Source organism: Bos grunniens, chromosome 7, assembly GCF_055505025.1.
Source record: "Bos grunniens cultivar Pamir isolate PY7600 chromosome 7, Bosgru_T2T1.0, whole genome shotgun sequence".
In the NCBI taxonomy this organism is placed as follows: domain Eukaryota; kingdom Metazoa; phylum Chordata; class Mammalia; order Artiodactyla; family Bovidae; genus Bos; species Bos grunniens.
Window position 1 is genome coordinate 75,862,704 of NC_141171.1, and position 26,638 is coordinate 75,889,341.

The 26,638-nt window shown below is 36.4% G+C and overlaps 1 long non-coding RNA gene across 1 annotated transcript in view; it reads left to right on the forward strand.

Moving 5' to 3' along the window:
* The window catches only part of LOC147369845 (uncharacterized), a 460,342-nt gene extending 438,037 nt beyond the window's left edge, over nt 1-22,305 (forward strand). The window contains exons 4-5 of the long non-coding RNA XR_015168590.1: nt 18,910-19,087; nt 19,977-22,305. This is a non-coding gene — a long non-coding RNA (uncharacterized LOC147369845). The remainder of the gene's footprint in view (nt 1-18,909; nt 19,088-19,976) is intronic.
* The last annotated feature ends 4,333 nt before the right edge of the window (nt 22,306-26,638 follow it).

Genomic DNA, 26,638 nt, shown 5'->3' on the forward strand with positions numbered 1-26,638 from the left:
AATTTTCAGAGTAGGAAATCATACTTAGCATCATTGCTACAGGATCTCCTGTACAAACAATGCAATGGACAGAAACTATAAGTAATGGTCTTCAGGCCATCAACACGCTCTTATGCTTGTCAGGGAAGAGTGTTAGCCAATGTTATATTGTAAATATCAGCAAGAAGATCAAAGATGAATTATAAAGTTCAACAAGGATGACTACAGTGTTCAAGTATATATATTCCACTTCTGTTAATCTTTAAAATTCCAAGTGAAATCATCAAAACAACAATAAAATTGGGCTTGGGTTTAAACCATTTTAATGTAAGCCTGATTCTTGTATGCAATAATGATAATAGTATCCTATTGGCAAAGTGAATTGTGTTTAAACAATAATTGCAGACAAATGACATGTAAATCAATGTGTGAAAAGGCATCAAGCTACATACATTATTGATTTTCTGCCATGTTCTTCTCTGGGTTAATGCTCTGAAAATATGATGTATGATGTAGTTTTAGTGAGTAACATTCTTTGGATATGATAAAGTTTCACTAAAGTTAAAAAGGTTTAATTCTAGTCATATCAAACGACTTTAAAAAGGTGACTGTGAAATTATCACAAAACTGAACTTGTTTTACAGAAATGATAAAGATGCACATGTAAGAAGTTTATTGATATTATTTTATTTGAAAACAGTTATTAATTTGCTGTCCAAAATGATGCATTTTTTATATGAAAAAAATGACCATTTTTAAAGATGACTTTAGAATATTAAAAAAGGATAGGTGCTGAGACACAGAAAGACCTTGATCTAGATGCTATATGTCTGCACCAGAGGGTAGAGAATAATAGAGGAATGGTTGTTTGTTCTGCACATCAGTGGAATTCAGTGTGGAATTTTATCTTAAATCTTAACCCATAAACCAATTTATAAAATTCTTGGTGTAATGAATTCTTTTGTCCAGTCAGGCATAAAGGGTGAGCTTTGTTCTAATTTTTACATGGTGGTAGAATATAATATCCATACTTGAAAGTACAGATGAAGGACTTTAACTGTGCTTTAACACCAGAGATTAGCAGATACCTTGTGAAGTTCTCAGACATTAAATTTGTGTATTTGAATAATTTCTACCACAATCTTAATGTCAAGAAGATCTTAGCTGACATCTGGTTAAGTTGAATTGAATTAAAATATGTTGATAATTCACTCTTAAGAATTATAGACAGAAATATGTTTTTCTTTTGCAACATAAAAACTTAATTTTACCTATTAAAAGTATACAAAAAACATTCTAAATAAAGCTATCTAGTCTATACACATAAGAATGCAAGAAGATAATATAGATTTATCATATTTTCAATTAGTAACATTTGGTCAACCTGATAACTCTGGTAGTTATGTATAAAGATACTAAGTCTGATCACTGGCCTCAAGGAGAAAATAGACTAGAACTAAAATTCATTTCAATTTCTTTATAATTCTATAAAGCGATAAACTGATTTACAGAACCTTTATTATATTAACTATGACATAGTATCTTTTTCCTTAAACCAATTTTTAATGTTTCTAGATGTGTGCAGTATAATTTCACATTAACATTCAAAGGAAGATAAGAAAGCTATAATTTGTTGTTCATTTGCTCAGTCATGTCTGACTCATGTCCGACCCTGTCCGACCCCTTTGTCTGCAACACACCAGGCTTTCCTGTCCATCACCATCTCCTGGAGCTTGCTCAAACTTATGTCTATTGAGTCAGTGATGCCATCCAACCATCTGGTCCTCTGTCATCCCTCTTTTCCTGACTTCATTTTTCCCAGTATTAGGGTCTTTTCCAATGAGTTGGATGTTGGCAATTTGATCTCTGGTTCCTCTGCCTTTTCTAAATCCAGTTTGTACATCTGGAACTTCTTTGTTCACGTATTTTTGAAGCCTGGCTTGGAGAATTTTGAGCATTACTTTGCTAGTGTGTGAAATAAATGCAATTGTGTGGTAGTTTGAACACTCTTTGGGATTGCCATTTTTTGGGATTGGAATGAAAACTGACCTTTTCCAGTCCTGTGGCCACTACGAAGTTTTCCAAATTTGGTGGTGTATTGAGTACAACATTTGAACAGCATAATCTTTTAGGATTTGAACTAGCTCAGCTGGAATTCTATCACCTGCACTAGCTTTGTTCATAGTGATGCTTGCTAAGGACCACTTGACTTCGCACACAAGGATGTCTGACTCTAGGTGAGTGATCACACTATCATGCTTATATGAGTCATTAAGATCTTTTTTGTATAGTTCTTTGGTGTATTCTTGCCAATTCATCATAATAATGAAATTCAAATGAATGATTAATGAAAGATTTTCATTAGAGAATAATAAAAAAAATGAAAAAATGAGTATTCTTTTAAATCAGGCATAAGCCAGAGATCTCTTCAGATCAACTACTGGATATCATATAAAATACAATAAGGTAAGAAAAAGATATATATATATATATATATCTTTGAAGAAATTGAAAGAGACAAAGCAATTGTTACTTGCAGATTATATGATAACCCACATATTGACTCTAAGAGAATTTTCAGATGAAATATTAGCAATAGAAAATTCAAGGTTACACGATCTGAGATATGAATACAAAATCACCATGTTCCTGTATATCAGTAATAACTAATTAGAAAATAAGATTCTACAAGTAAAAATGTAAAACGTATGAAACATATCTAACAAAATATGTACAAGAACCTTAGGCAGCAAATTATAAAGCACTTGGAGAACATAGAAGTATAACTCTTTAAATCAATAATTAAATTCTAAGTAATTTCCATCAAAATCACAGGTGAGTTTTTCACAACACATAACAAACCAATTGCAGAGTTCATTATGAAAGAACAAAAGATGCAGGTCTCACTATTTGTTCCATTAAAAACAGCTAAAACCTTGAAAATCATGTATTTGGACTCTGTGGGAGAAGGCGAGGGTGGGATGATTTGAGAGAATAGCATTGAAAAATGTATATTACCATATGTGAAATAGATTGCCAGTCCAGGCTCCATGCATGAGACAGGGCACTCAGGGCTGGTGCACTGGGATGACCCTGAGGGATGTGATGGGAAGGGATGAGGGAGGGGGGTTCGTGATGGGGGACACATGTACACCCATGGTTGATTCATGTCAATGTATGGCAAAAACCACTACAGTATTGTAAAGTAATTAGCCTCCAATTAAAATAAATAAATAAATTTTAAAAAATTAAAAAAAAAAAAAACCACACACACATACAAGACAACTGAAAAGGGAGAGAAGGGAGAGAAGCTCTGAGCCTTGGGACCTGATGAACCATATTGTGGCATGTTCCTAGAGTTTTCGAAATGCCAGTGGGTATGGACAATTTTTAAAAAGAATCCAACAAAGAGTTTATTCTCTTTTGCCAAAGGATTAGGCTTCCCTGATAGCTCAGTTGGTAAAGAATCCACCTGCCATGCAGGAGACCCCAGTTCGATTCCTGGAGAAGAGATAGACTACCCACTCCAGTATTCTGGCCTGTAGAATTTCATGGGCTGTATAGTCAGTCCATAGTAAAGGAACACCCTTGCAAAGTAGAAGAATTTTAGGAAATAATCACCCTACTGCAGTGAAATACCCTAGAGAAAACTGTTGCCCTACTCCTACTCTTATAAATCATTAGAAAAGTAAAAACTAAAGAGACTGTTCCAAGTTTGTGGAACAATGAGAGAGAACTTTCATTTGTTGCTAATGAGAGTCTCATATAATTTAACCACTTCAGAGAGCAATTTGGGAATATTTAGTAAAGTTGAAGGATATGCATTGACTTTCACATAGCAATTTAAAGAGTATCCCTGGTTGATAACTAATACATATGCATAAGAAGATAAGTACAAGCTTATTTATTCCAGCACCATTGATGTGATAGTTAATTTTCATGTGTCAACTTGAGTAGACCATGGGGTAACCAGATATTTGGCTAAACATTATTTCTGAATATGTCTGTGAGGACGTTTCTGGAGAAGACTAGTATTTGAATCAATAGACTGAGTGAGGGGCCTCTCTGGTAGCTCAGATGGTAAAGAATTGCCTGCAATGCAAGAGACCGGGTTCAATATCTGGGTCAGGAAGATCCCCTGGAGAAGAGAATGGCTACCAACTCCAGTATTCTTGCCTGGAGAATTCCATGTGCAGAAGAGCCTGGCGGGCTACAGTGTATGGTTGTAAAGAGGTGGCCATGACTAAGTGGCTAGTTCTTGTATACCTAGACCGAGTAAAGCAGATAACTGCCCCCAATGTGGAAAGACATCATCTAATTTATTGATTGCTTGAATAGAACAAAAAGGTGAAGAGGAGAATTCAGGCTCTTTCTCTGACTGACCACTTGAACTAGGACATTGATCTTCTCCTGCTCTCACACTAGGACTTACACTCTAAAATATGTATGTATGTATACTATACACTGAGGAGGGCATGGCATCCTACTCCGGTATTCTTGCCTGGAGAATCCCATGGACAGAGGACCCTGGCAGGCTACAGTCCATAGGGTCGCAAAGAGTTGGACAAGACTGAAGCGACTTAACATGCATACTATACATCTATATGTATGTATATATCTATCTATGAATCTGTGTATCTATCTAATATTTATTCTGTTTTTCTGGAGGACCCTGATTAACAAAATAGGCTTTTCTTTTTTTTAAGAAAGTGAAAGTGAAAGTCAGTTGTGTCCAACTCTTGGCAACCCCATGGCCTATATAGTCCATGGAATTCTCCAGGCCAGAATACTGGAGTGGATAGCCTTTCCCTTCTCCAGGAGGAGGCTATAACAATAGCCTATCAACTGAAGAAATAAATTTATAAAATATATTAAATAATCCTTTGTAGAAGTACCAGTTACAGTAAACTAGAACTGCACAGACATATGTCTTCTAAAATATTAAGTGAAAAAAAAGGATGAATATATGTACAGGACAATATTATTTTTGTACTAGTTTATGTTGTACAGTATAACCACACACTTTTATGATTTTTATGTTTTGCATGTAATGATGCAAAACTAACTGTAGAGGACATATAAAAAATTTAAATATATATTCTAAGCCCTGTAGCAACTACTTAAAATGAAAATAAGCATAAGTGAAAAAAGCTAGTGTAGAAATTAGAATGGAATTTAAATTGATGTTACTAAAACACAGCTCTGCATTTTCAGTGTGGATTGAGAGTCCTTCCCCACTGTTCCACCGTCTTCCCAAATGTGTTTAAGGTGCTGTTGTGTGTATTAAACTAAAAAGCCTGGGCAGGGGGAGGGGAAATGGAATTTTTAAAATTAAAGTTTTAAAAAGCAGGCAAGGAGAAACCAAACAAAGGAACAACAGCAACAACAAAGCAAAGGAGACAGTAGAAAATCAAGTGGTAGAAGCAAACCAAGCATATCAGTAACCATTTTAAAGGTTAATGGACTAGCTAATTAAAAGGCAGAGATTGTCAAAATGATTTTAAAAATACAGGACCTAACTAAACCCTGTCACAATGCGCTCTATTTAATTATCATACAATCATCATTTCATAGAGTGATTGTGAATTATCTCCAACTCCCAAATATGCAAAGGCTACAACATAAATTAGTATAATCTTACCGTATATTAAAAGTAATAACCACTTTTGCTTTCCTTTCTTTTTTCTTTTTCACTTTCTCTAAGATGTTGTCCCCAAGGTGGAGCATCTCCAATTATATTCTACTCTTTTATTCTAACTGCCAAAAGAGAGTTCTGAGTCACCTTCCTTCTGGCCAGGATATCTTTTCTTTCCTTTTTTTTTTTTTTATTATGGTAAAATACACATAGTATGAGATGTTCCCTTGGTATCTCTAATTTTCTTGAAGAGATCTCTAGTCTTCCCCATCTGTTGTTTTCCTCTATTTATTTGCATTGATCGCTGAGGAAGGCTTTCTTACCTCTTCTTGCTATTCTTTGGAACTCTGCATTCAGATGCTTATATCTTTCCTTTCCTCCTTTGCTTTTGGCTTCTCTTCTTTTCACAGCTATTTGTAAGGCCTCCCCAGGCAGCCATTTTGCTTTTTTTGCATTTCTTTTCCATGGGCTGTCTCCTGTACAATGTCATGAACCTCATTCCATAGTTCATCAGGCACTCTGTCTATCAGATCTAGTCCCTTGAATCTATTTCTCACTTCCACTGTATAATCATAAGGCATTTGATTTAGGTCATACCTGAATGGTCTAGTGGTTTTCCCTACTTTCTTCAATTTAAGTCTGAATTTGACAATAAGGAGCTCATGATCTGAGCCACAGTCAGCTCTGGGTCTTGTTTTTGCTGACTGTATAGAGCTTCTCCATCTTTGGCTACAAAGAATATAATCAATCTGATTTCGGTGTTGACCATCTGGTGATGTCCATGTGTAGAGTCTTCTCTTGTGTTGTTGGAAGAGGGTGTTTGCTATGACCAGTGCCTTCTCTTGGCAAAACTCTATTAGCCTTTGCCCTGCTTCATTCTGTATTCCAAGGCCAAATTTGCCTGTTACTCCAGGTGTTTCTTGACTTACTACTTTTGCATTCCACTCCCCTATAATGAAAAGGACATCTTTTTGGGGTGTTAGTTCTAAAGGTCTTGTAGGTCTTCATAGAACCGTTTAACATCAGCTTCTTCAGCATTACTGGTTGGGGCATAGGCTTGGATTACTGTGATATTGGATGGTTTGCCTTGGAAATGAACAGAGATCATTCTGTCATTTTTGAGATTGCACCCAAGTACTGCATTTTGGACTCTTTTGTTGACCATGATGGCTACTCCACTTCTTCTAAGGGATTCCTGCCTGCAGTAGTAGATATAATGGTCATCTGAGTTAAATTCACCCTTTGGAGGGAATGATGCTGAAGCTGAAGCTCTAGTACTTTGGCCACCTCATGCGGAGAGTTGACTCATTGGAAAAGACTCTGATGCTGGGAGGGATTGGGGGCAGGAGGAAAAGGGGACCACAGAGGATGAGATGGCTGGATGGCATCACCGACTCGATGAACGTGAGTCTGGGTGAACTCCGGGAGTTGGTGATGGACAGGGAGGCCTGGCGTCCTGCGATTCATGGGGTCGCAAAGAGGCGGACACGACTGAGTGACTGAACTGAACTGAACTGGACACATAGTATAAAATGTACCATTTTAATATTAAATATGGATTCATAACCAAAAGTCTTTTCATTTATTAAAACTGAAACTCTATACCCATTAAATAATAACTTTCCATTACCATTCCTCCCCCCATCTCCAGATGCTGAAAACCATTTTTCTACTTTCAGCTTCAATGAGTGATTACTTTAGGTACCGCATGCGAAGTCATACAGTATTCATTTATTTATTTTCTTGTGACTAGCTTGTTTCACTTGGTATACTGTCCTTAAGTTTCGTCCATGTTGTGTATGTCAGAATTCCGTTTGTTTTTAAGGGTGAAAAATATTCCCTTGTATGTTTAGTCACCCCAAGGATCATCCCAGTATCTTTGGTATCAGGAGTCTCTGCAAATACTGAAATCTGTGAATGTTCAAGTCCCATATATAAAATGGCATAATGTCATGAATATAGTTAGTCTACTGTATCTGCAGGTTTTGCATCCATGGATTCAATCAACAGTGGATTGAAATTTCAGTTTTGGTTGAATCTATGGATGTACTTCCCTGGTGGCTCAGATGGTAAAGCATCTGCCTAAAATGCGGGAGACCTGGGTTCAATCCCTGGGTTGGGAAGATCTCCTGGAGAAGGAAATGGCAACCCACTCCAGTATTCTTGCCTGGAAAATCTCATAGACAGAGGAGCCTGGTAGGCTACAGTCCATGGGGTTCGCAAAGAGTTGGACACGACTTCACTTTCACTTTCACTTTCATGGATGCAAAAAAAGCAGAGACATTACTTTCCAACAAAGGTCCATCTAGTCAAAGCTATAGTTTTTCCAGTGGTCATGTATGGGTATGAGAGTTGGACTACAAAGATAGTTGAGTGCTGAAGAATTGATACTTTCAAACTGTGGTGTTTGAGAAGACTCTTGAGAGTCCCTTGGACAGCAAGGACTTATCTCCTAAAGGAGATAAGTCCTGAATATTCATTGGAAGGACTAATATTGAAGCTGAAACTCCAATACTTTGGCCATCTGATGCAAAGAACTGACTCATTAGAAAAGACCTTGATGCTGGGAAAGATTGAAGGTGGGAGGAGAAGGGAATGACAGAGGATGAGATGGTTGGATGGAACCACTGACTTGATGGACATGAGTTTGAGTAAACTCCGAGAGTTGGTGATGGACAGGGAGGCCTGGTGCACTGCAGTCCATGGGTTTGCAAAGAGTTGGACACGACTAAGCAACTGAATTGAACTGAATGTATGCAAAACCTACAGATACAGAGGATCAAATATATGTACCACATTTTGTTGATCCAATTTTTTGTCAGTTGACACTTGGGTCCACATTTTAGCAATTGTGAATAATGCGACTATGAATGTGAGTGTACACCTAACTCTTCCAGGTGGTCTTTCAATTATTTTGAGTATATACCTAAAATTAAAATTGCCAGACATATTATAGTTGTAATTTCTTGAAGAACCACCATACTGATTTCTACAATAGCTTTCCTATTTTACATTCCTACCAATAAAGCACTGTATTCCAATTCACTATATCCTTATCAACCACTCGTTATTTTCTCTGTGTTGGTTTACCTGTTAGACAGTATTCATTCTCATGGGTTTGGTGTGGGATCTTATTATAGTTTTGATTTGCATTTTGGAAGGAAAGTTATGACCAACCTAGATAGCATATTAAAAAGCAGAGACATTACTTTGCCAACAAAGGTCCATCTAGTCAAGCCTATGGTTTTTCCAGTGTCGTGTATGGATGTGAGAGTTGGACTGTGAAGAAAGCTTAGCACTAAAGAATTGATGCTTTTGAACTGTGGTGTTGGAGAAGACTCTTGAGAGTCCCTTAGACTGCAAGGAGGTCCAAACAATCCATCCTTAAGGAGATCAGTCCTGGGTATTCATTGGAAGGACTGATGCTAGAGCTGAAACTCCAATACTTTGGCCACCTCATGTGAAGATTTGGCTCATTGGAAAAGATTCTGATGCTGGGAGGGATTGGGGGCAGGAGGAGAAGGGGATAATAGAGGATGAGATGGCTGGATGGCATCACCTACTCGATGGACATGAGTTTGAGTGAACTCTGGGAGTTGGTGATGGACAAGGAGGCCTGGTATGCTGCGATTCACGGGATTGCAAAGAGTCGGACACGACTGAGCGACTGAACTGAGCTGAATGAATAGTGATGTTGAATATCTTTTCACATACTTGTTAGCCATTTGTATATCTTCTTTTCTTCTTTGAGAAATATGTATTCAAGCTCTTTGTCCATTTTGGAAACATACTCATTTTTTTTAAGTGTTAGGAAATCTCTATATATTCAGAATGTTAACTCTCTTATCATATAAATGATTTTCAAATATTTTACCCCATATTGTGTGTTACCTTTTTACTCTTTTGATAGTCTTTTGATATACAGAACATTTTCGTTTTCATGAAGTTCAGTTTGTCTGTTTTTCCTTTTGTTAATTGTGCTTTTCGTATCATATCCAATAAATCACTATGGAATCAGTGCTGTAAAATTTTTGTCCTATGTTTTCTTCTAAGAGTTGTATAGTTTGAGGTTTTACATTTCGATCTTTGATCCATCTTAAGTTAATTTTATACATGGTGTTAGATAAACGTCTAATTTCATTCTTTTGCCTATGGATGTTCAGTTTTCCTAGCAACATTTGTTGAAAATACTGTCCTTTCCTCATTGACATGTCTTGGCACCTTTGTTAAACATCATTTGACCATACATGTGAAGGTTCATTTTCTGGGCTGTTTATTTTATTGCTTTGGTCTATATGTCTGTCTTTATGCCAGTATCAGGGTATTGATTACTATAGTTTTGTAGTGTTTTTCAAATCAGGAAATGTAATTCCTCCAGCTTTATTCTTCTTTTTCAGGATTGTTTTAGCTAGTCAAGGTGCTTGAGTTTCCATATGAAATTTAGGTTAGATTTTTCTATTTCTGCCAAACAAACCATTGGAATTTTGCTAGAGATTTTACTTGATCAGTATATCACTTTGAGTAGTCTTGATACCTTAACAATATTAAGTCTTCCAACCCATGAATATGGGATGTGTTCCATTTATTTATATCTTATACTTAATTTCTTGATTTACAGGTTTTTGTTTTTTTTAAGCTCTTTGAATGTATTGGCATACTGACGTCTGGCCTTCAGAGTTTCTGATGAGAAATATACCACTAATCTTATTAAAGTTCCTCTAGTATGTGACAAGTTACTTATTTGTTACCGCTTTGAAGATTCCATCTTGGTCTGTCTTACAAAAATTTGATTATAGTGTGTGTTGATGTGGGTCTCTTTTAATTCATCTTACCTGGAGTTTGTTGAGCTCCTTGGAAGTTTTATTCATGCCTTTCATCAGATTTTGAATGTTTCCAGCTATTATTTCTTTTTTAAGTATTCTCTTTGCCTCTTCCTCTGGCTCTTCTTATGTAACTCCCACAATGAATATATTGATCCATTTCATGTGGCCCAGAGGCCCATTAGGCTCTGCCAACATTATATATATATACATATATATGTATATATATATGTATATATATGCATTTTTTTTCTTTCTGTTCCTCAGTCACAATGATTTCCATTGTCCTGTCTTTAAGTTTACTGATTGATTTTTTTCTGCGAGGTCTATAATCAGTCTTTTAATCCCTCTAGTGAGTTTTTCACTTCAATTTTTGCATTTTTCAGCTCCAGAATTTCTTTTTGGTTTCTTTCTACGTTTTCTTTGTCTTTATCAGTCAGTCTGTTCGTGCATTATTTTTTGACCTTCTCCACAATCTTCCTTTCCTTTTTTGAGCATCCCTAAAGCAGTTGCCTTAAAATCTTATCTACTAGGTCTGTCATTGGTCATTTTCAGAGACAGTTTCTGTTGACTTTTTCTTTTAATTTGCCATACTTTCCTGTTTGTATGTCCTGTGATCCTTTTATTGAAAACTGGACACAAAAATCTAATGTATTTAAATCCTAGAATCATATTATCACACTTTCCCAGAGTTTACTTTTTTTTTTTTTTTTTGGGGGGGGGGGGGGTAGGAGGGGGAAGAATGGAGAAGTTGTTTGTGTTTTTGTTTTTGATTGATATACTCTGCCTCTACGCTATGGAAAAGTCTGAGGTATAAATTTAAAATCTTCTTAGGTCTTTTTCTGAGCCTGAACATCTCCCTGGGTAGATTTGGTGACTTTCTAATTTTTTTTTAGTACTTGCAGTTGCTTTTAAAAGTTCATCACAGAGATTTTTCCGATTACCATAGCTAAGTAAGTTTCCTGTTATTCTCTTAGACTATTGTTTCCTTTAGAGCATTCATAACATTTTATAACTGTTTTGTTTGTTAAATTATTTTTGTTTAATTATTATTTGTTTATGTCTTTTGCATAAGAATGCCAGATACATCAGGTTAGGAGTCATACCTATCCAGTTTATTATTTTTATCCCCAACAACTTGTCCAGTTTTTTGCATACATTCTAAATGAATCTTTACTTAAGGAATTAGTGAGTAAACTAAAAACTTTACCCCACTCCTTATCTAAAGAGGCAGTTAGAGTAGTAGGTAAAATAGACACAGATGCTGTTTTGTTGTTGTTGTTCAGATAAATCTACATATTTATGTTAGTTAGGATACGTTAGGTTATGCTACACTAACAACCAGTCTCCGTGGACTAAATTTCCATGGCTTAAAGTCCAAAGTTTATTCCTCTCTCATGCGAAGTTATTTTCAATCTGAGAAACTCTCCATTACACTTCTCCTTCATAGACTTGTGTAGTACTAAACCTCCACATCTACACACACTCCCATAATTGCAGTGGCAGAGGAAAAGAAAGGAATGGAGAACTGGGAAATTATCTCTTCTTGTTGAAAGTAATAATGCAACTTATGTTCACATTTTATTGGTCAAGGCATGTGATACAGCCATAGTTAACTTCAGCAGAGTGAGGCAGTACAGTCCTACCATATGTCCAGGTAGCATAGGATAGTAGCCATGTCTGCCACAGTGAATAAGTTGAATAACACACCTCATAGAGCTCATCCTTCCATTTCATTCTTGAAAAAAACATGCTTAAGCTATGAAGATGTGTGGGGAAAATAGACATTTCATCTAGCCTCATATTTTCTGTACTTACTAGAAAGAATTATTAAGGTACTACTAGAACAATGCTCACTTAAATTCTACAATCCACAGCAGTTAACTGAAATAGAGTGGTGGCAGATAAAGTAACATAAGGGATAATATCATAAGTAAGAACTTCATGAAATTAAACAGATAGATGCAACTTATAAAGATTGGCATTTTCACAGAAAAAAAAAAAAAGATCTCTACCTTCTTCTTAATTTTGCTATGAACCTAAAACAGCATAAGCTGGAATCAAGATTGCTGGAAGAAATATCAATAACCTCAGATATGCAGATGACACCACCCTTATGGCAGAAAGTGAAGAGGAACTAAAAAGCCTCTTAATGAAAGTGAGAGAGGAGAGTGAAAAGTTGGCTTAAAGCTCAATATTCAGAAAGTGAAGATCATGGCATTTGGTCCCATCACTTCATGGGAAATAGATGGGGAAACAGTGGAAACAGTGTCAGACTTTATTTTTTTGGGCTCCAAAATCACTGCAGATGGTGATTGCAGCCATGAAATTAAAAGACGCTTACTCCTTGGAAGAAAAGTTATGACCAACCTAGATAGCATATTGAAAAGCAGAGACATTACCTTGCCAACAAAGGTCCATCTAGTCAAGGCTATGGTTTTACCAGTGTCATGTATGGATGTGAGAGTTGGACTGTGAAGAAAGCTGAGCGCCAAAGAATTGTTGCTTTTGAACTGTGGTGTTGGAGAAGACTCTTGAGAGTCCCTTGGACTGCAAGGAGATCCAACCAGTCCATTCTAAAGGAGATCAGCCCTGGGATTTCTTTGGAAGGACTGATGCTAAAACTGAAACTCCAATACTTTGGCCACCTCATGCGAAGAGTTGACTCATTGGAAAAGACTCTGATGCTGGGAGGGATTGGGGGCAGGAGGAGAAGGGGGCAACAGAGGATGAGACGGCTGGATGGCATCACTGACTCGGTGGACGTGAGTCTGAGTGAACTCTGGGAGTTGGTGATGGACAGGGAGGCCTGGCGTGCTGTGATTCATGGGGTCACAAAGAGTCGGACATGACTGAGCAACTGAACTGAAAGCATCTCTAAAAATAGTATCTACTAAATAAAAATTATAGATGAAAAAAGCTAACAATAAAAAGAGAAATTACCAAAACCCAAATTTAGGTAAAGAAAATTCCATGAAGAAAAGTTTATTAGAATAGGCTTAAACAGTGGAGGAGAGTATGATACTTAGTTTGGTTACTTAGCAAGTGGCAGGTCATATGGTAGGTAAACTGAAAGACTATAAGAACAACTGGGATTACATTTTGTAACCAACAAAAGTCATTGGGAAGGGAAGATGGGAGTAAACATTATGAAAAACAAACACAACAGTTGAGTAATTTTCTCCAACTCATTTACCTAGAAAGTAAAATAGTTAAGATGTGAATTAGTGGGCTCAAAAGCAAACACATATCTATGCTTTTAATACTACTTTATATTATGTCTCAGATTGAAGGAGAAGGAAACTAAAATTAGAAGAATATTATAGGAGTTTTATGATAAATAAACTGAAGACTAGTCATGGAATATAAAGAAAACAATATCTCAAAGCAATGTGCAGATTGATACTATATTCAATTATTCAAGAAAACGATACTTAACCTAAAGTTTCCTGAAATGAGTCTGCCATTAACTGTCGATAATAACTACACTTTAAACAACACTGATTCATTTCTGTATATGCCCACATTAAATAAGCATTGAGAACTATTTAAAATGTCTTTGTCTTTAAAACATTCTCTATAGAATCAGTTAAAAACTACCAATATGCGTATCAGAAATAGAGACACGTGTAGAGAACAAACATATAGACACCAAGGTGGGGAGTAGGATGGATTGGGAGATTGGGATTGACCTGTGAACAATCCTGTATGTGAAGTGGATGGCTGGTGAGGGCCTACTGTATAGCACAGGGGGAAAATAAGGTACAATCTGCCTGTAGGACATATATTAAGTTAACCATAAAAATGCATTCCAATATACATTGAAGTGAAGTGAAGTGGCTCAGTCGTGTCTGACTCTTTGCAACTCCATGGACTATAGCCTACCAGGCTCCTCCCTCCATAAGATTCTCCAGGCAAGAATACTGGAGTGGGTTGCCATTTCCTTCTCCAGGGGATCTTCCTGACCCAGGGATCGAACCCCAGTCTCCCGCATTTCAGGCAGACGCTTTAACCTCTGAGCCACCAGGGAAGCCACCCAATATACATTCAGTTCAGTTCAGTTCAGTTCTGTTGCTCAGTCGTGTCTGACTCTTTACGACCCCATGAATCGCAGCATGCCAGACCTCCCTGTCCATCACCATCTCCTAGAGTTCACTCAAGCTCACGTCCATCGAGTTGGTGATGCCATCCAGCCATCTCATCCTCCATCGTCCCCTTTTCCTCCTGCCCCCAATCCCTCCCAACATCAGAGTCTTTTCCAATGAGTCAACTCTTCGCATGAAGTGGCCAAAGTACTGGAGCTTCAGCCTTAGCATCATTCGCTCCAAAGAACACTCAGGGCCGATCTCCTTCAGAATGGACTGGTGGGATCTCCTTACAGACCAAGGGCCTCTCAAGAGTCTTCTCCAACTCCACAGTTCAAAAGCATCAATTCTTCGGTGCTCAGCTTTCTTCACAGTCCAACTCTCACATCCACACATGACCACTGGAAAAACCATAGCCTTGACTAGACGGACCTTTGTTGGCAAAGTAATGTCTCTGCTTTTCAATATGCTATCTAGGTCAGGTGCAGGCAAATACTGTTTGATTCCACTTGTACAAGTTACCTAGAATAATCAAATCCATACAGTCAGAAAGTATGTTGGTAGATGCAGGTGCCTAGAGTGGTGGCTAGGGAGGTGCAGGAGGTTGGGATGGGCAACGGGAAGTTAATGTTTACTGGGGACAGAATTTGAGTTTACAAAAGTGAAAAATTTGGGAAATGGACAATGGTGAGATTTATATAACAATGTGTATATACTTATGCCATTGCACTGTACAGTTAAATGCAGTTAAAATAATATGTTTTATATTACATTTTATATTTTACTATAATAAAAACATTAAAAAATGAAACTCATAAAAAGAAACTACCAGTACAATTTCTACTAGCACCTGGAACAGATGCTTTGCAGGAAAGCAAAGGAAACCCTAGGAAACAATTTTGTTTCTAGATACAAGAGATGTCTTATTACTTGAATAACCTGGTCTTTCTTTTACTTTACTTTTTTGAGTTTTGATTTGTATGTATGTATGTGTTTGTATATACACACAAACTAAAGAGGACCTAAAGAGCCTCTTGATGTAGATGAAAGAGGAGAGCGAAAAAGCTGGCTTTAAACTCAACATTCAAAAAAGTAAGATCATGGCATCTGGTCCCATCACTTCATGACCAATAGATGGGGAAATAATGGAAACAGTGACACACTTTATTTTCTTGGGCTCCAAAATCACTGCAGATGGTGACTGCAGCTATGAAATTGAAAGATGCTTGCTCCTTGGAAGAAAAGCTATGTCAAACCTAGACAGCGTATTAAAAACTAGAGACATTATTTGCCAACAAAAGTCTACATAGTCAAAGCTATGGGTTTTTTCCAGTAGTCATGTATGGATGTGAGTTGAACCATAAAGAAGGCTGAAAGTCGCTCAGTTGTGTCAAACTCTTTGCAAGTCCATGGAGTTCTCCAGGTCAGAATACTGGAGTGGGTAGCCTTTCCCTTCTCCAGGGGATCTTCCCAACCCAGGGATGGAACCCAGGTCTCCCACATTGCAGGTGGATTCTTTACCAACTGAGTCACAAGGGAAGCAAGAAGGCTGAGTGCTAAAGAATTGATGCTTTTGAACTGTGGTGTTGGGGAAGACTTTTGAGAGTCCCTTGGACAGCAAAGGGATCAACCCAGTCAATCCTAAAGGAAAGCAATCCTGAATATTCACTGGAAGGACTGATGCCGAAGCTGAAGCTCCAGTGCTTTGGCTACCTGATGTGAAGCGCCAAATAGGGAAAAACCCCGATGCTGGGAAAGATTGAAGGCAGGAGGAGAAGGGGACAACAGAGGATGAGATCATTGGATTGTATCACTGACTCAATGGACATGAGTTGAGCAAGCTTCTGGAGATGGTGAAGGACAGAGAAGCCTGGCATGCTGCACTCCGTGGAGTTGCAAAGAGTTGGACATGACTGAGCGACTGAACAACAACAATAATGTGTTTGTATATATACATAACAATTATCTAACTATCTAGTTATCTAGAGATCAATGGATAGATGGTTTAGATTTAGATAAATAGATGGATATAGATATAGAGTACACACACACACACACATTTTGCCCTTATGTGATCATTATAATGAAAGTAACTGGACAAATTTTGTTAGAAGAATAAAATGAGCCTAGTAGAAATATAATTGTCATTGCTTTTTAAAATATCATGATTCTAAAATTGCACGCTGAATGCTGCTTCCTAAAATAATGTGATGAGAGTTGGGAGACCTGGGGATGCTGCTAACATTGAATTGTTGGGGGCTTTAGATACATGGGAAAACCAATTGCTGGCAACTGTGTGGGTAAAAGTACAGTCAAACTAGGTAGTCTTTAAGAACGCTTGATAATCTAAGGTTTTATAATATTTATCAACCTAATGGCAAATGAAAATAATTGTTAAAACATATGGTGATGTGGACTTTAAAAAATTATCTATGTATAGGAAAAATGACATGATTTAAAAAAGGAGGCTTCTGCTAATAAGTTTAATAAGAGTGAATATGTCTCTTTATCGGTGATAACCTCCTGGGAAGTGGCTGTTTTATGCTAGCTAACTGATTTTATTTATCTCTGGGAAATCTTTGTCTTCAATCTCTGTTCATGTTTCCTGAGCTTTCAATATAGCATAATAATAAGTAACCAATTTTTGTTTTACCTAGTCAGAGCTGAAATGATACCAGGTTTAGGAATATGTATTTATTGTGGTATCAGAAATATTCTGAAAATATTCTTGTGCCTATGGTGGTTGACATAAAATAGAAACTAAAATGTCTATTTTAAAAGTTTTAAAAATAAATTAAGCTCCTAAACATGACATCCAAGAATGGTAACTTTTTTCTGACTATAATAACTTTATAATTTGTAAAATACACTTTTACATTATGACAGAAGCACAATATTTTAAAAGCTGACCCAGAGGGATGGTACAGGGAGGCAGGTGGGGTGGGGTTCAGGATGGGAAACACGTGTATGCCTGTGGCAGATTCATGTTGATGTGTGGCAGAACCAATACAATATTGTAAAGTAATTAGCCTCCAATTAAAATAAATAAATTTAAATTTAAAAAAATAAAGGGTCACTTAACAGACCAAAATTTTCTTGCTGGTCAGTGACATGATAGAACTTTTGGATTGCCTATTTAGAATTCTGTTACACAATGTTTGGTGTGGGAAAAAAAAACCACAAGTTATAAACCTTGGTTATTTTGTGATATAAATGGGGTAAGTAAGTTTAGATTTCAGTCTCAGTTCTTTGGAAGATTATAGAGATACTTAGTTTGGCTCTAAGTTGAATCTTTATTTCTGTCAAACTTGCAATCTGCAAGCTTTATATTCTTTATTGCTTTAAAGAAGACTAAACTGTAAACTCTGCACAAAGTTCCATAATAAGTTTATGAATATATATATATGTGTGTGTGTGTGTCAAACTTGATGAGAAATTGAGAACCTTTATGACTAGGGGATTAATTTACTCAGGTCTTACTAAGTAAGAGCTTCTCTCAGCTAGTTCTTGGGTTTATGATTATTCCTTTTGGAAATTCAGTTGCTAAAATAGAAGTTGCTTTTAAAGATACAGATGACAACCAACATAGAGAACACAAATGGCTATTTCCTTTAAACATTAATGATTAAAGGATTAAATTCAAGGTTTTTAGTGTATTATATATACTAAGGACAGAGGGCATGCTCTTAATCATGCATTTGGAGAAAAACATCAAGATTTTGTAAAAGATTTCAGAGAGAAGCTGATTGACATCTGTATATGTGTGCATTGATTTTTCCTTCAGAAGGAATGAATTTATCTAGAGAATATTAATCATAGCTACCAAGAATAAAATATATTAAACATGAAATATTTGTTCTGGAGAGCTCTTACTAAAAATATGTAAGCATACACACATGTGAAAATACATGTCTATATAGTCATATATATACATGTGTGTGTATATATATATTTATCTTTATTAAACCTATTTTGGAACTTCATGTAGAGTTTATTGTTTAGTCTTCTCTAAAGTAATACAAAATATAAAGCCTATAGATTATAAGATATTTCAAAAGAATTGAGCATATTTAGAAGGGACTTATTCAACTGAATCATTTCTTTTACAAATAGTAATTGATAACCTTTCCTAACTGAATATCTCTAGAGTGGATTAGCTTTTTCTTCTGCACCTAGTAATTATCTCCTGGAAAATAGGAGAAAGCACTCTTTCCTACCAGTACATTGTCCTTTGTATCAATAATTTAATCAGAATATAGTCAGGAAAATAAAAAGTTCAAAATATCAAAGCACCCAATACTCCCCTAAATATTGATTATTGGGACTACAGACTATATAAAATGTGCTGAACCCCAAGCTTGTAACACTAATCCATTTTTGTGACTTCCAGAAGGAGGAAGTGTTTTCAGGGCCAATGAGCAGTGTAGAGGATGTGTGTTGGCAGATCCTGGGCCTGCTGATTTAGTGGTGCCCTCTCAGGGATCTCAGTGAATTGTGGAGCCCTGGGGAGCCGTCTCGACCTTGGATGTGCTATCAAACCAGATGGCCATGCACAAATAGTACTTGGAGTAAGTACTTATTACTTAGTAATGCAAATGTAATTCTAGTAATAAGCTTCACTAAAACCATTCTTGGAATACATTTTAAGTAACAAATGTATTTACAAATGGATCATTCCCTTTGAAAAAGAGCTTCAGAGAGGGTTTCAAAAGAGGAGGATGGGAGTTCATGATCCAGACAGCAAATGAAGCAGAAAGAGAATAGTACCATATTTCAGCAGATTTGCATTTATTAATATGACTAAATATTTTTATTTTTCCTCAAAATAGTTTGGCACTTAATAATTTGTTGAAACCTTGGACATCTTGCAAGTAGAATACAGAACGTATAAAGAATCAGTGCATTTTATGGAGGCAATGCAGTATTTTTTAGAGACTAGATTATTTTTTAAAAGGAACTGTATATACATCAAGAAAATATGGATATATACACAAGAGTCTGTTCATGTTAGTCATCTGGAAGTAGAAGAAGGGAATTCAAAACAGAAAAAAAAATTATAGGGAAAAGGAAAAGGATACTAATTAAGAAAGTGTACATGGTGAAATGTTATATGTGAGAAGCATAGATTGTATAATTCTATTTATAAAATTGCTGCAAATATGTTGTTAGATAAAATATTTACATTAGAATGGTTATAAACTAAGTTAATAAAAATATTTGATCAGGTGATTTTATTGTAGATGATTTTTCCCTTGAATGTCTGTTTTTCTTAATGTGTTTTTATAATAAAATTAGAGTTAGTATGACCAAGAGAAAGAGAGGATAAACCATGGGCTGGGACAATATATTGGTGAAAGATTTTTAGGCCAGGGAAACTAGTCCGTATGATACTATAATTGTGTATACCATAATTGTGTCACGGTGGCACTAGTGGTAAAAACCCGTCTGTCAATGCAGGAGACAAAGAGACTCAGATTTGATCCCTGTGTTGGGAAGATCTCCTGGTGGATGGCAACCCACTCCAGTATTCTTGCCTGGAGACTCCCATGGACAGAGGAGCCAGGCAGGCTACGGTGGATAGGGTCTCAAAGAGTAAGACAAAACTGAAGCAACTTAGCACGCATGCACACATTTATAGAATGTACAACATCAAGAGCAAGCCATAATGTGATTATAAGGGGTCAGTATAGGGTCTTGGTTGTAACAAAGGTACCACTCTGTTGCGGGATGCTGATAATGGAAGAGGCTATGCAAGTGTGTGGATGGAAGTATATGGGAAGTCTCTTTACCTTCCTCTTTTGCTGTGAACCTGAAACTATTATAAAAAAAACTAACTTAAAAAAATTAACATGACATTGACATGCTCGGAATCACTTTGGTAAATGAATGATAACTAATTGCTTTTGTTATCTGGCAAGTTGTAACAGCAGTCGTCCCACAGAGAAACAGGCATATAAAACTGCCTCCTAACTGTTCCCCTGATTCCATCCTTGTCATTCTGCAGTCTAGTTTCCTTACAGCAGGCAGAGTGATCCTTTTTTAAAGTATATGTCACAACATGTCACTCCCCTGTTCAAAATACTCTAACGGCTTCCCACCTTGGAGTAAAAAATCCAGAGTCCTCCGTAACTGCTACACAATCTGCTGCCGCCACCACCCACAACCTCTCATCTACCGCTGACTCATTCTGTTGTCACCGCACAGGGCTCTCGGCTGGCTGCTTGTCTTCCACGTAGCAAGGCCTCTTGCCTCAGATCTTTTCACTTACTGTCCCCTGCATTTGGATCACTCTCCTTGCCTGCTAGCCCCGTAATTCCATTACTGATATGCACACCTTTCCTGAATTCCCTTCTTCTCCAATTATTCTATATCCCCTCACTTTTATTTTTATATTTCCTCTTAGTACTTAGCACCGAGTGAAATAGTTACATCACCATTTTTATCTTTTCTGCCCCTACTGGAGTCCAAGTTCTCTAAGGCCATGGCTGTTGGTACTTTTGTTGCCTGTCAGACCCTCAGAGACCAGTACAGTACTTAGCCCTTAGCCACACAGACGTCTATTTCTCCCATGCCAGATCTTTCTCAATCTTAGATGTGTCCTGTGCAAATAAACTGCACAGGCTTCCCATTCAGCTTCTTGTCCTCTTGTTTATCTTTGAATCAGTCTTTTTTTCCCTGGATAAGGGAATGGCTACCCACTCCAGTATTCTGACCTGGAGAATTCCATGGACAGAGGAGCCTGGCAGGCTACATTCCACGGGGTCACAGAGTTGGACACTACTGAGCTACTAACACTTTCACTTTTTATACCATTTAAGGAGTTTTCTCCTCTCTCATTGCTTCCCAATATGCATGCCTGCCTGCCTCCCTTCCTTCCTTCCTTTCTCCCTTTCCTCCTTTTTTTCTCCCTTCTTCTTCCCTCCATCCTTCCCTTCCTTCTTTTATTCGTTTTCTAAACTACAGAATGTATCAGTTTGCACTTGGTTTGTTACTCTCTCCCATGTCATTCACCCTAAAGTGAGACTACTTATCATTTCTGGCAATACAAATATATATTTTTAAATTGGTAGAAAATAAGATTCCACTCTTCTCATCGGGGCAGCAGTTTATCAAGAAGTACTGTTTCATGCCATTATATATTTATAGATTTAAGGGAAATATCTGCTAGCAACTTATTACTGGTTGTTTTTGCCTAGCAATAGTTTATTCCTTTAAGGTTGTTTGAAACAGGTTGACACTAGAGGATCTTCTTGCTGTGTTTGATCTCTTCCTAATCCCACCTCCCCAATAGTAAATAAATTAATTGATCAATTTATATACAAACTAGAGTTTTAATCAGTTGGATGGATAATAGCATTTCAAATCTGTGTATTTATATTCTTTTACTTCTATAGAGCAGGTATAGGGACATAATCTGGAGAGTTGAGAAAGCTAAATAATGCATTTGGAAAAATGTTAATATTTTTTAAAAAGTATTATAGGGAAGACAAGTTGTAACTTTATAAATGATGCTGAGTAGCATACTCCCCCCTCAATGCTGTACAGGTTGTTCCTGACCTGGGGCTAGTAGGGCAGGTGGATACCTAGTAGACAGAGATTTTGCTTTGCTTACATTTTCCATGCAAACACTGCTTTCTTCAATATTTTTTTAGCTTGTACCTGAAATTTCTGTTGACAGTAGATAAGGATTTTGCTTTGCCTACATTTTTCATGTGAACTCTGCTTTCTTCAGAACTTTTTAAAAGTTTGTACTTAAAATTTTTACCAAGAAAATTGTTTCATATACATTATTTTACTCCTAAACAATTTTAATTTCATTAAAGTTAGTGGATGTACTAGATAATAAGTAAATTGTTTGAAGCTAATCTTGTGAGTTCCATTTCTGATAGAATGGTGACTTGATACCCCAACTAACATAAAAGAATGCTGGAAATTTTACTGTGGATCTGGTAAGAAAATAAGACATATTCTGATGTTGAGAGTGAAACAAAAGCAGAAAGTATGAAATTTCTATGTGACTTTGGCATGTTAGGAATGCTTCATGAGATGAATGAAAAGTTCATTTTTGAATGAAACAGATATTAATTCTGATGTTTGTAGGGTGAGAGATGATGAAATAGAGATTATGTCATTCTGTTAATGTTAGTAAATTTACATGTGCTCTCCTTTCTCCTACATTTGTCTAATCTTACCCAATCCAAATTCTTATCTTAAAAATCCTATCTTTTAAGTATATTTTAGCCAGACCTATTCAGAAAACGTATCTGAAAACAGAATTTTCTTCTCCCAAAGATAATTATAATCTTCTAATCTTTTCTTTCTTTTCCATGTAACTCTTACTTGCATATATTGTTCTGAAATTCTTATCTTCTGCTGAACTAGCACAAAAGGCAGTCACTTCTCACATGTTTCTGTGCTTCTCTGTATATTTGTGATATAAAAAGTTCACAAGCAAAAAATATCTCCCCTCAGGAGAGTTACACATTTCACAAGAAAATGGTTTTTCTGGGATGTAAAACAAATGCCTGATTAGCCAAAAGTAGAGCCATGTCAAGTTCAGTGGTAAACTCTTACTGGATACCAGGTTATAAAACTAGAACATCTGCATCTGGTCATGGCACGTTTTCTTTGCCTCTTTTATGCAAACACCATTCTGTTCAGTAGATTCTCTGAGTTAAAGCTATATATTTTCATAATATATAGATGCTATTTATGCTTTGCCCCTTTTGACTGACAATGAGCTATCTTGAAGTTAGAGGTTTGCAGTCTGTTTCTGAATTGCCAAAAGCTATAGTCTCAGAAAGAAGCTAAATATAGCAGTAGAGATGATAACTTATCAGAGTGAATGAACATGTAGTATTCAAATCATTTCTCAATTATAATATATTTAAATGAAGTCCTATATCAACCTAAATGATGACAAATCATGGAACTGTAATTTATATTCACTAATTTACAACCATACATTTAAGCAAATTCATTTACAGTAACAGTTCTACTTAAAGTGATCTACCACAAAAGGATGATCAAATAAAAATGTGCATAGGTTACTCCATAGAGGCATGAAGTATTGGCACATTACTTATACAAACAGAATTTGCAGAAATGGAAAAATGATTTCTACTGAACAGAATTATTTTATTTCATTAGTTTAAGGTAGTATTAAGCATAATTTCATAAGTAGTGATTTGCCAGATGCTTTCAATGGAATAGTTGATTCATTGCTTATTTTGAACACTTGAGTTTTATGTCATTTTAAAAGTAAAATATAACTTTGAAATAGAGCACGTTGAAGAAATTTTAAAACATGGCTCATACTGTATAATTATTTAATTAATTAAATTTTATTTTCACCTTTTGGCTCATTTAAAAGATGTCAGGTTACTCTGAGGGATATGTATAACCAAAATACAACTCAAAAAATGAAAATATGAAATAAAAAGTTGTTTGCCAGTTTGGAGTTTTGTATTTCCCAATTCAATTATTTCACTACTTCTTTCTTTCCAGAGACGTAATATTGTTATATAATATAGTTTAATTCAGTTTATTTATATCAGTATTTAAATTTTAATAACTACCTTTTTGCTAAAAAGAAAGATTTAAATAACTTGTTTAAGAATGCATGATCTTTAATATATTTATAATATAATTTAATGTTTAAGATAGGTCTAATATCAGATGACTAGTCCAACCTTTCATGTAATGAATCTGTTTTCTATATTCTTACATTTTATATATTTTTATTATGAAAAGTTGGATTTTTTTTTTTTTACTGTGAAAAAATAGGGACAATGGAAGATTTATAAATAGTTCAGTTACTAGTCTTTGAGGAATTGTTAACTGATCAAGGAGACTGACTGTAATCGAGCACTTTGTCTTTACAACTTTTAGGATGTGTGAGAGGCAGGTAGGGTACTTGCTAAAAATGCTGAAATTTCTACATTTCAGTTTACTTTTCAAAATAAAAAGTTCTCAGTCAAAATAGGAGAAGCAATGCATCAATAAAACTAGGATAGAGTTTGGAGTAGGGAGATCTGAAAATGTGAAAAAGAATTAAAAATGCTGTACATTAACATGTGTACATTAACATGTGGAGGAATACTAAATGCAGATAGAGTAGGGCTCAGAAGCAGTGTTATATGATTGCCTATTTCTTATCCCGAACTCTATTCATTGGTTAAAGATCTGAGGATCTGGAGGTAAAAAGGAAAGTTGTTACTGTGTCCCAGGAAGAAGAGCGAAAGCCGGGTGGAGGTGTGTTGGAAAGGGTCCCCAAGGCAACTCTCTGTCTTAATAACTAGTTCCCTTGGCTGAGGACTGAATTGAAACGACTTGACTTGACACCCTTGTCTTAACACAGCTGAGTGACTGAATAGTGCCCTTGAAGGACTCACAAAACTTAGAAAAACTTATACTCAGAGTTATAGTTCAATACAGTGAAAAGATACATTACAGTCAGGAGAGGACATGTAGAGTGGAGTTCTGCAGAAACCAGCTCCAAGCTTCTTCTTATCCTCTCCCAGAGGAAAAGTGAAAGTGAAAGTCACTCAGTCCTGTCCGACTCTTTGTGACCCAGTCCGTGGAATTCTCTAGGCTAGAATAATGGAGTGGGCAGCCATTCCCTTCTCCAGGGGATCTTCTCAACCCTGGGGTCAAACAAACCCAGGTCTCCCCCATTGCAGGCAGATTCTTTACCAGCTAAGCCACTAGGGAAGCCCAAGAATACTGAAGTGGGTAGCCTATCCCTTCTCTGGGGATCTTCCCAACCCAGGAATTGAACCCAGAGGAATGGCACAGATAAATGCTCAATTCTCCCAGGACCGATTGTGTGACAAAATGTGCGTTGGAGGTGAGCCGTGTAGGTACACATCGCTTTTGTGATTGATCTTAGTTACTCATCTTCAGCCTCCCCAGAGATCAAATTGATAAGAGGATGGACTAAAAGCCTCAGGCATACCAAAACACCCTTATCAGGCAGGATATTCCCAGCATTCAGAAGTTTTCTCACCAGAGCTAGTGAAGGGCCTGCTGAGTTATCTTCTACTGCACAGATGATGAGGTCCAAAAAGGATAATTAGATCCTAACGGAGCCTGCCAGACTTTACCAAACATGCTGAACACCCTACACCTATTTTTCAAGTGGCAGTAGCCAATAGGCAAAAAAGAAAAAAGAAAAACAGTATCTCCTTCTGAATCATTGGGAGGGAAATACTTTAAATTGGAAGTTTCACAGAGGGTTTTTTTTTTTTTTATTGTATTTTATATTTGAAAAAGGAAAGAATATGTAAAAAGCTCACAACTTTAGTGGCATTATGAAAAACATTTAGTTTTCCTGTGCCTTTAATGTCTACAGTGGTGATTTTGACATGTAACAATGAATGTCTTAGACTAGAAGAATATTTATGATAGGAGACCAGGAGTTAGCTTAAGAGAGCTTTAAACTGAAATGAGAAAGGGAGAATACACAGAAGGAACCTAAATCATTCTTTCTCTAATTACCTGCCTGGTTAATTCCCTTACTCCTTCAAATCTGCTCAGATCTCACCTTCTTAATCATGTCTACCTTGACCAACAAGATAGGCTGACTCCTATGGAATTGTTCTTAAGTCAAAAACAATTGCATGTTTCAATCTTGCTCCCTGTATTTCAATCTTCAACCCTTGCTCTCTAGCATTCTCATTTCCTACTTACCCTATACTACTTTTAATGATTTTTTCATTATATATAACCACCATCTAAAATACTACATAAGGAAAACTCATTGTATTTACTATTGTTTATATTAGCTTATGCTACAAAAATACATGGATTTGATCTTTTCTTTCCTTTAATTTACAGATATAGTCTAAGAACTTAGAAAAGTGTCTGACACAATGTTACCAAATAGCTATTTGTTGAAAACATTATTGAATAGCTACTGAATGCCTGCTTTATTAGAAAGTAATAGATACTGAATGCCTCCTTTATTAGAAAGTAATAAAGCAGTCATTCAGACATCTATTTAATAGTAGGAAGCATTTGGAAGCAGGTTTCAGATATTGTATATCAGAATGACCTGGGCTTCTCTGGTGGCTCAGAGGGTAAAGCGTCTGCCTGCAATGCAGGAGACCTGGGTTTGA